Genomic DNA, 9213 nt, shown 5'->3' on the forward strand with positions numbered 1-9213 from the left:
TTTTACTGTGCCCTTTTCCTGAAAATTTTCTTCCGTGAGGTGTGCCCTACGCGGGTTTAACGCGCTCTAGACTTCTAGGTGTCTCGTTCCTGTCGTCCTTCAGTAGAACCAGTGCCAGGGCTAGAGCCAACGTTTCAGCTGGGTCGATCTCAGTTACTGACCCGACTCTGAGTAAGAGGAAAAGTGGCACAGGGGTTGAGGTTGTATCAGGTGGGGGTCCAGGGCCTCCAAAGACATAGACATTTAAAAATCTAATAGTCTATTATGATTATGTTCTACAATATTGTGACTATAACCAGTGCTACTGAACTGTAGACTTGAAAATGGGCAGCTCACTGAGACACCGTCTCAAAAAATAATAAAAATTAAAAAAGGTTGGGAATGTAGCTGCATTCAACTTCCAGTTGCTTCTCCTCCACAAGCAATAAATATAGCAAGCTTTGTTAACATTTATTGCTTTTTAAAAGTAAAATAAAGCCAGCCACCATGGTTCATGCCTGTAATACCCATGTTTGGGTGGCTGAGGCAGATTTGCCAGCAGTTGGTCAGCCTGCTGTACAGTGAGTTCAAATCTAGTCTGAACCAAGAGCTTGTCTCAAAAATAAATAAATAAATCTAATTGATTATTTAGATTCTTTTGCATTGGTTGTGCATTCTTAAGTGGCTAGTGTATATGTACATTTCACTTTTTTTTTTTTTTTTTTTTTTTTTTTTTGTCTTTTTGAGACAGGGTCTGGCTTTGGGGTCCAGGCTGGCCTTGTGGCTCACTTCATAGCCCAGGCTGGTCTTGTACTTGCAGTGATCCTCCTGCCTCAGGCCAGCTCATTAAACCTTTTAAATAAGAGTTAGAGGATTGAGTTTGTCTTTCGCCTGGAAACATTTTTTCTCTGTTGAACTTGAGTTCTGTTTAATGTGTGGTGACACTTGAATAAGAATAACCCAAGTGCAGAGCAAAGGTGGCCTGGCAGTGGACCGGTAGTGCTTTTCTTTCCGACACAGGTATCCTGAAGTTGTGTGGATTCATGTTCACATATCTGTGATATTTCAGTGTTTTAATAAGGACTCATTAGCCTGGTGTGGTGGCCCACACCTGAAATCCCAGCACTTGGGAGGCTGAAGCAGGAGGATTGTTGCAAGTTTGAGACCAGCCTAGGCTACAAGGTGAGCTCAGTCAGCCTGAACTGCACAGTGAGACCCTGTCTCAAAAAGAAAAGAAAAGAAAAAAAAAGGACTCATTAATTACAGTTAAATTGTATATGAACAACTTCACAAGGTAGAAAAACACAAAGGATGTGCCAAGAAGAGAACGGGACTTATTATACCTTTCCAGATCTAAGGTATCAGACTTCATCCATTGAGTTGGCCTGCTACACGTGAGGTGAGTGAGTCCTTTGAGAAGGTTATTAAGTAGGAGGCTTCCAATCAGCGGATCTTTAAAAAAAAAAAAAAAAAAAAGCCCAGCCTATGGGGGGCCTGGGTAATGCATGATGGGGGGGCTGGGAAATCAATGCCTCAGGATGGGCAGAGACTGAGATACTCCAAGTCAGCCACTATTTATGAGATGTGCAGGGGACGGGGAAAGATGCTTTTCCTGGAACAGTGTAGAGGCTGTGATAGAATGGGCAAGTTTAACATCATGAAGGGAACAAGCCAAGATCCATCCCCACATCTTGCCGCTAATCTTATTAATGAGAGGAAGGTGATTTTCTCATTCCAAAACCAGCTCACAAGGCAGGCAAGGCAAGAAGCCCCTAGGACAGATACTGTGTCAATTTACAATTTCTGGTCCACAACACGGCGAATTGCCACGATTTCGAGGCCAGACTGGGCTAGTTAGTGCAAAAGCAACCTAGTGCAACACACATAGCAAGACCCTGGCTCAAACAAACAAACAAACAAACACACAAAAAAGAGTATCTGGTCCTACCCGTAACTGGTTTAAGGAACATGGGCTAAAAGGACAGAGACTGATGCGTACATTTCAAATAGGGCACTGGCCGTTCACTGTAGAGCACGGTTACATATTTTTCGGCGTGGCACACAGCCATGTTAAAGGGTTCGTCCATGATTTGAACCTGAACTCGCTAGCATCCCAAGCGAGGCATAAATGAACCGTGGTGGCGAGCCTATGGCACGCGTGCCACAATGGGCTGTTTGTATCATTGAAAGTTCTGTTATTGTGTTCTACATTTAGTGTATGAATTGTTTCTTTTAAACTAAAATCTCAGTATTAAGGTTTAATTGCAGTGTTGGGACTTTGCAATAAACAGGTGGGTTTGGGGTTGCAGTTTGGGCACTCGATGTCTAAAAGATTCGTCACCATGCACCAATAATCCGGGATAAAACTACTTTTTCTGTGCCTGTTAGGTCCATTTCCACGAGCGTGTCTCCTCTGTATTTCCAGGACGTCCTAGAGTGGGTGCGATCTGAGCGAATGTGTGAGATTAATAACGCACAAAGTGGAAGGACTCGAGAAAGGCCAGGAAGAGACGAGAGGCTGTTTGGAATCTTGCGAGCAGCAATGTAGAGACTGGTCCAAGACAAGCTGTAGGTACCTCTTTCGTCAGCCCCGGTGGCCTAATGGATAAGGCATTGGCCTCCTAAGCCAGGGATTGTGGGTTCGAGTCCCACCCGGGGTACAAGAGGGCTTCCTTTTAGATCTTTAAGAGAAATTGAAAAAGTGAAATGTAGCCAGCTAACCATATTGTAAACGCATTCTCTGAGCAGAGTAAGGAAGCAAACAGAAATTTTTACAAGATTTTGATTTCATACTAGTTAGAAGGTAGTACTTTTCTTTCTGATAAGGTGTGTACGTTTTCAACTTTCAGAAAAGAGTGCTTATATTCTTTTAAGGAACATTCAACTTGATGATATAGGAAAAAATGATTGTTCTTCCTTAGGTGTGTAAAAGGGTTGTGTGTGGTTGCATGCATATGGGTATGCATACACACATATGTTTAGGGGAGGGGTGCTAGGGATTGAACCTAGGATTTCTTGCTTGCCCTTACTCATAACCCCAGATCCCCTTTTTCATGGTTTTTTGTCGTCGTTGTTGTTTGTGGTACCGGGTATCAAACTCACAACCTTGTGCTTGCCAGGCAGATACTTAGGCTACTGAGCTAGGTCCCCAACCGTATGTATATTTATTTATTTATTTATTATTTATTTTACTTTGAAACAGGGTCTCGCTGTGTAGTTAAGTCTGGCCTCGAAGTAACAGTAATCCTCCTGCCTCAACCTCCCCAGTGCTGGAATTACAGACGTGCATCACCACTCACAGCTTCATATGCTTTTTTTTTCTCCTGTATTTTTGAGACAAAGTCTCATTATGCAGTTCAGGCTGGCCTTGAGCTCATTTTGTAGTCCAGGGTGGTCTCGAATTTGCAACGATTGTCCTGTCTCAGCCTCCAGAGTGCTGGGATACAAACATATTTTTATAGATACCACGTGGTAACCAATTATGCCACTAGAGCATCCAAAGGTCTACCTCTATTTCCTATTGGCTCTTTTGTATCAGGAAGCGAACTCAGGACCTCATGCTTGTCAGGTAGGCACTGTGCTACTGAGCTATATCTCCAGCCTTCAAAAAAATGTAAAAACAAAAGAATCCAGCATTATAATTCAGGTTCCCCGGGTTCAATTCCCAGTACCAAAACAAAGCAAACGTCAACAACGAACTTTTCTATACATTTTGTTTATAAAACGTATGGAAAGTTTAACTTCAAAATACATAAGAACTAATGACATATGAATCAACAGTCTGAGGAATTCGATGGTGCGTCGATTGAACCTCTAGGTTCTAAGTCTGCGTCTTTGAACCCGCAACAAATTCTTCCTTTACGAGGTAGTAAATGGAGTAGAGTCAACCGCCTCAATCCTCAATCATTCGTCTTTGTTTGTTATCAAAAAGCGGGGCAAAAAGCTTCCGCCCAACGTGGGGCTCGAACCCACGACCCTGAGATTAAGAGTCTCATGCTCTACCGACTGAGCTAGCCGGGCAACACATTTAGCAACGCTCCCCACAGGCTAATTGAAGTGCTGTAAGAGTTGCATGCGCTGACATTGATAGGGACTTGTTCTGGATCCAGGCGAGCTGCATAGAATCACAGGGGCTGGAGTGCCGCTGAGCCGATGGATCCACTCAGCATAAACCAAGCCTGGCTTGTGTGCCCGAGTTTGGTTGTCCTCTACATTTCCCGAGGCTGCAAGGTTCGGGTCAACGCAATGGTCCGTAAACAACTCGGTAAAAATCCTCTTAAGAGAGGTGCCGGGGCCAAATAGTGGACTGCCCTCATATTCAAACTCAGCACCCTAAGGTCTTCGCCGCAGGGACACGCCAGGGAGACCCTTTCTTCCCAAAATCTCACTAAGACCAGGTTGCCCTGGCCAGGGCCTGTGGGAAGTAAAGTTTGGAGAGTTCGCGCTGCCGCCCGTTGGGAAGACACGAATGCTGACTCGAGCTCTGACTCCTGTGTCGGGAGTCTCAGGGCCGCACAGGCTTTCCCGGCCAGCCTAGGTCGCGAGGCTCTTGGCCGAGTCGGGACCCGAGGGGTCAGGCAGGGACCCCTCCTGGGGTCAGGGGTCAGGCGGGGACCCCTCCTGCCCTTCCAGGCCGGCCGGCTGGGAGGCGGCAGTCGTCGCTCTGATTTTCTGAGGTCCTGGGTGGAAGTTCAGGGCCGGATCCGCCGTGAGACTCCCCCGTGGGCGAGGGTCCTCCCGATGGCTCCGAGCTGGGCCGGGGTCTGGCAGTTGTCTTTTCTCTGGGAAAGCACCCGAGGCGCGGCATCTATTCCCGGATTCCTGGAATCGACAAGGAGACGCGCCGCGCCCCTCCCCCGCGGCGGGACCCAGAAGCCGGCCGGGCCGGGGAGGAGCCTCCTGCTCAGACCTGCAAGGACTCGTGTCAGCCCTTCCCCTCGCAGCGGCTCGTTGGTCTAGGGGTATGATTCTCGCTTTGGGTGCGAGAGGTCCCGGGTTCAAATCCCGGACGAGCCCGCCTTTTTATGGACGCTTGTTTTTCTGAGTGAAGACTCTCGAGCGCCTGGAATTCCTGGCCGCGTTCTGCTTGCTCCCCTTCTGGGCCTCTGATTAGCCCGGGCAGACGCAGGAGCCGAACTGAGGCTTGGAACTCAGACTGAGGGAGGGAACTCAGACAAGGTGTGTGGGACTCGCCGCTAGGAACCATGAGGAGGCCAAACCCCTTTTACCCCTCTCTTGTCCCTTTGGACACGTAGGTGACACATGCCAGGCAATTCTGGGGTCTCGGGGTGGCACTTGCTTTGGGCGTATAGTTTTCAGTGTCATGAATTCAAATTCCGGATGAGCCCAACTTTTCAAAGCCATTCCCTCTGCCTTTGGTACTGGAGATCAAGCCCATGACCTACACTCTGAACTACACATCCCCACCCCTTTTTTCTTAAGAGACAAGGTCTCGTCAAGTCACTAAATCGGGGGGGGGGGGACTCCAATTTGTGATCCTCTTCTCTCAAACACCCTGAGTACTTGTACCGCAGGCGTGCACCACCGTGCCCGGCTCATTTTATTTTGTTGAGGTGCCTTCCACAACAAAGGAGAGGAAAGGAGACTGAGGCTGTACCCTTAATGTAGGGACTACCAAAGATGAGAGTCACCTTGGTAATCCATGGCAGACCAGGGTCCTGTCCTCCAGACAGGTCTCTTCTCCACGCTGGAAGAAAAGCAAGGGTTTAGTAGGTTTTATTATAGTTCCAATATGGTGAGGCCAGTGTAGGAGAAAACAACTGCTGTTGAAAAAATAAATAAAGAAAGAAAGAAAGAAAGAAAGAAAGAAAAATGTGTTGTTCCCAAATTCTAAAAGATTGGGACATGCTATCATAGGCTCCACAAAAAGTGGGGGTAGAAATGTTAGGGGAGAGATAGTCAGGAGCCTGTCCTATGATTTTCCTGGAAAGAGCAGACCGGGAAGTAAGTAAGTTTAGGATTGGTTGGTTTGAGTAATTTCGGCATACCTGGATCAAGGGGGCTGTTCCTAGCTGTCAGGTAGCTGGCCTTTGGTGACTAGGGCATATGGACAGTAGCCAAAGGGAGAGGACCCCATAAAGGAGGTTACTGGTGAATAGGCAATAGTGGATTTTGATTTGGTGAGTTTGCATTTGAAGATATGCAATCCCAGAGGAGTTGTTTTCTGTCTCTGGGAACTAACTTGGGAGGTGTGGTTTCCTCACCGCCAGTGAGGCTTCCAGGGTCAAGCATCAGAATGTAGAAAATAAGAGATGGTTAATACCAGCAAGTATTGAGGGCTATGGCAGAAACTTTTGGGCCTCTCAAGCTGGGAAGAATGATCCAATCTAAATTGTAGAATCAAGTAGGTCCAGAGATTACGGTCCCTGCCAATCAAGTTGAGCACAGGGAGAGAAATGCAGGGCATGTATCCATCTCCTATAGTCAGGGTTTACAAGGGAAAGGATTTAATACAGGACACAAAATTCATAGGATTATTTTATAATAGTCACTCAGTCAAATGCTTAAGGGTGCAGAAAAGGCTGCAATAGGAGGATTATTGCAAATTCAAGACCAGCCTGGGCTACAAAGTGAGCTCAAGGCCGGCCTGAACTGCATAGCCAGACCTTGTCTCAAAAAGGCAAAAAACCCAAACAAAACAAAACAAACTACACACAGGCCAGGGATTTAGCTCAGTGGCACAAGTACCTGCTTGGCAAGTGTGATGTCATGAGTTCAATCTCTGGTGCCAAAATAAAAGTTTTTTTAAAAAATGAAAAAAAAAAAAGTGCAGAAAGTCTGCCCCCATACTAGTGACCCAAATCATTCAGCTAAGGGCCTGGATCTCATGGCAATGTCTGCACGAATCCAGCTGAAGACTAAGTTTGTGGTAATGTCCTCCATGAGTCCATCTGAAGGCCTAGAGCTATGACAACGTCTCATGCAAGTCTTTATCAAGGATCTGCACTGGGAAGGTCCAAAGGTCTGTAGTGGGAGCTAGAAAGTCTGCACCAGCAGAATGAAGGAGCTGTGTCAGCAGGTTGAAGAATACACACTGGAGCCAGGAAGTGACACTCAAGGGCCAGAGCTCCTCCGAAGAGATCCATAGCCATCCTCAGCGACAGTGAGGTCCCAAGCACCTCAGATGATAACAGCTGAGTTCATATCTGGAAAGCCAGCATGATGAGCTTCTTCAGGAGAATCAATAGCTCAAAATCTTTCCCTCCAGTTCTTTTTTATGCTGTTGGCAATGATTCTCAGGTAGGCCTTCCATATCTAGCACCACACCAATTCAGTTCAGCTGGGTGTTACAACTGACCATTAGTGAATCCACCATACCACCTCACCAGTGGGCACTCTTTCTTTCTTTTCTTTCTTACTCTTTCTTTCTTTCTTTCTTTCTTTTTTTTTTTTTTTTTTTTGCTATGGGGGATCAAACTCAGGACCTGGTGCAGGCAGGTGCTTTTGCCACCAAGCTAAATCCCCAACCTGGCATTTTCTCTTGTTGAAGACCAAGTTCTCCTAGAATGCAGAACTATTATCTCTGCATTATTAAACTGGGTCCTGTCTCCATGTCAGTACATATGTATAGAGTTGGTTGTGCTATTTTCTTCTCCCTTTAACTGGCTTTAAGCAATGCAAATAGGGCTGGCTAAAGTACTGATAAGTAATCTTTAGGAGCAACCAACATTTCCTGCTTCCTCGCCTTGTGTTCCCGGGGAATTGTTGAATACCATGGGATAGTAGAGCCAGTTAGCTCATACCTACTCAGCTGGGTTCGAGCCTCAAAATAAGAAGCTAAGACTTCCCAGGAACAAAAGTTTACATACCAGAAACCAAAGCAACAGCCTCCTAAATTCATTCATATGCTATCCCAATTGAATTATGCAGACTGGTCCTTCTGCATATCTTTCTCCCTGCACATTGCAGAGGTGCTTGCTCTCTGTCTGGCTAGCTTATCTCACCTTGCTCATATATTCCGGCCATCCTCACATACAACCATCCTTGAACCACTCTCTTCTTCAGGAGATAATCTGTATATCTTTTCTTGGATTGGACTTGTACCCCTTAGCTGCCCATAACTTTGAATATATCTTGGTGTCTTTACTCTCACCATAGGGTGCATTGAAGGTGGTAAATTGGAATTAACTTGCCAGGATTTCAATAATGTTTTAATCGGATTAGAAATATAACTTTCTGGATTATAAAGAGGACTGGAAAAGAGATGAAAATATTTGGATTACAATATATAAATTTGTATTAAAATAGTCTCTGGCCTAAGCACACATTTCTCCCTTTCCCTCTGTGTCTGTCCGCCAGTCTGTCTGTTTATCTGTCTCTCTCTTTGTCTGTGTCTCTAGGATCTCACTATGTAGTTTAGACTGGCCTTGAGTTTGCTATGTAACTCAGGATGTCCTTGAACTCGTTGATCTTCCTGCTTTAGCCTCCTGAGTGCTGGGATTATAGGCATGTACACCATATGTGGCATAAATCTCTTTTCTTTATCTCAGGGTCCTATGTGCTGGGGAAGAAAGGGTTCATGCTCCTGCCTTTCATGCTCCTAACCAGTCAGATTTCTTGCTTGGAACCTGAACCCACTAAGTTGCCTGGGAAGCCCTCATTGGGCCCTGAGGCCCAATGTGATCAAACACTACCCAGGCTCCCCTCCACACCATTTTCCTGAGCCAGAACATATTAAGACTCCTGCTCCTTAAGGTAAAACCATTATCGTGCACAGCCTAAGTCAAACATCCCACTTCCCCTACCCCTTTCTCCTGTACCCCCATTAGCAAATGGGAACCAGAAATCTGAGCATCTCCTGGGAGGTTGACCATAGCAAATAAGGGGGATTTCCTTCTACCATCTCTTTGAAGGCAAATATTTTTATTACTGTTTTGCTCTATTCTATTTAATGGTACTCTATTCAATATTCTGTTTTGATAAGTTCTATAATGTTCTGTATTTCATTTTATTTTGATATACGTGACTGAAAGAACAACTATTGTAAGGATTTAAAAAAATGTCTTTTGGTGGAGATTTTAGGATCTTTTATGTAAATGAATATATCATCTACAAATAGGAATAATTTGACTTCTTCCTCTCCTTACTCGTATTCCTGTTTTCTTGCCCAATACCCCTGAATAAAGGTTCAAGTACTACATTCAAAAAAAGATAAAACCATTATCAGTCCCATTAGCTAGAGAGTGCCACTTCCAAATCTGTGGCATTATACCT

At 45.4% G+C, this 9213-nt stretch overlaps 3 non-coding genes across 3 annotated transcripts; 2 read left to right on the forward strand and 1 right to left on the reverse strand.

The window, feature by feature from the left end:
- Positions 1 to 2566: 2566 nt before the first annotated feature.
- Trnar-ccu (transfer RNA arginine (anticodon CCU)) lies at positions 2567 to 2639 on the forward strand. The gene has a single exon. It is a non-coding gene; the product is annotated as a tRNA-Arg (tRNA).
- A 1287-nt stretch (positions 2640 to 3926) lies between these two features.
- On the reverse strand, positions 3927 to 3999 carry Trnak-cuu (transfer RNA lysine (anticodon CUU)). Its single transcript has one exon. It is a non-coding gene; the product is annotated as a tRNA-Lys (tRNA).
- A 924-nt stretch (positions 4000 to 4923) lies between these two features.
- Positions 4924 to 4995, forward strand: Trnap-ugg (transfer RNA proline (anticodon UGG)). Its single transcript has one exon. It is a non-coding gene; the product is annotated as a tRNA-Pro (tRNA).
- The last annotated feature ends 4218 nt before the right edge of the window (positions 4996 to 9213 follow it).

The sequence above is a fragment of the Cavia porcellus genome, unplaced genomic scaffold, assembly GCF_034190915.1.
Source record: "Cavia porcellus strain 051 isolate PalLab524CR breed Dunkin Hartley unplaced genomic scaffold, mCavPor4.1 scaffold_16, whole genome shotgun sequence".
In the NCBI taxonomy this organism is placed as follows: Eukaryota; Metazoa; Chordata; class Mammalia; order Rodentia; family Caviidae; genus Cavia; species Cavia porcellus.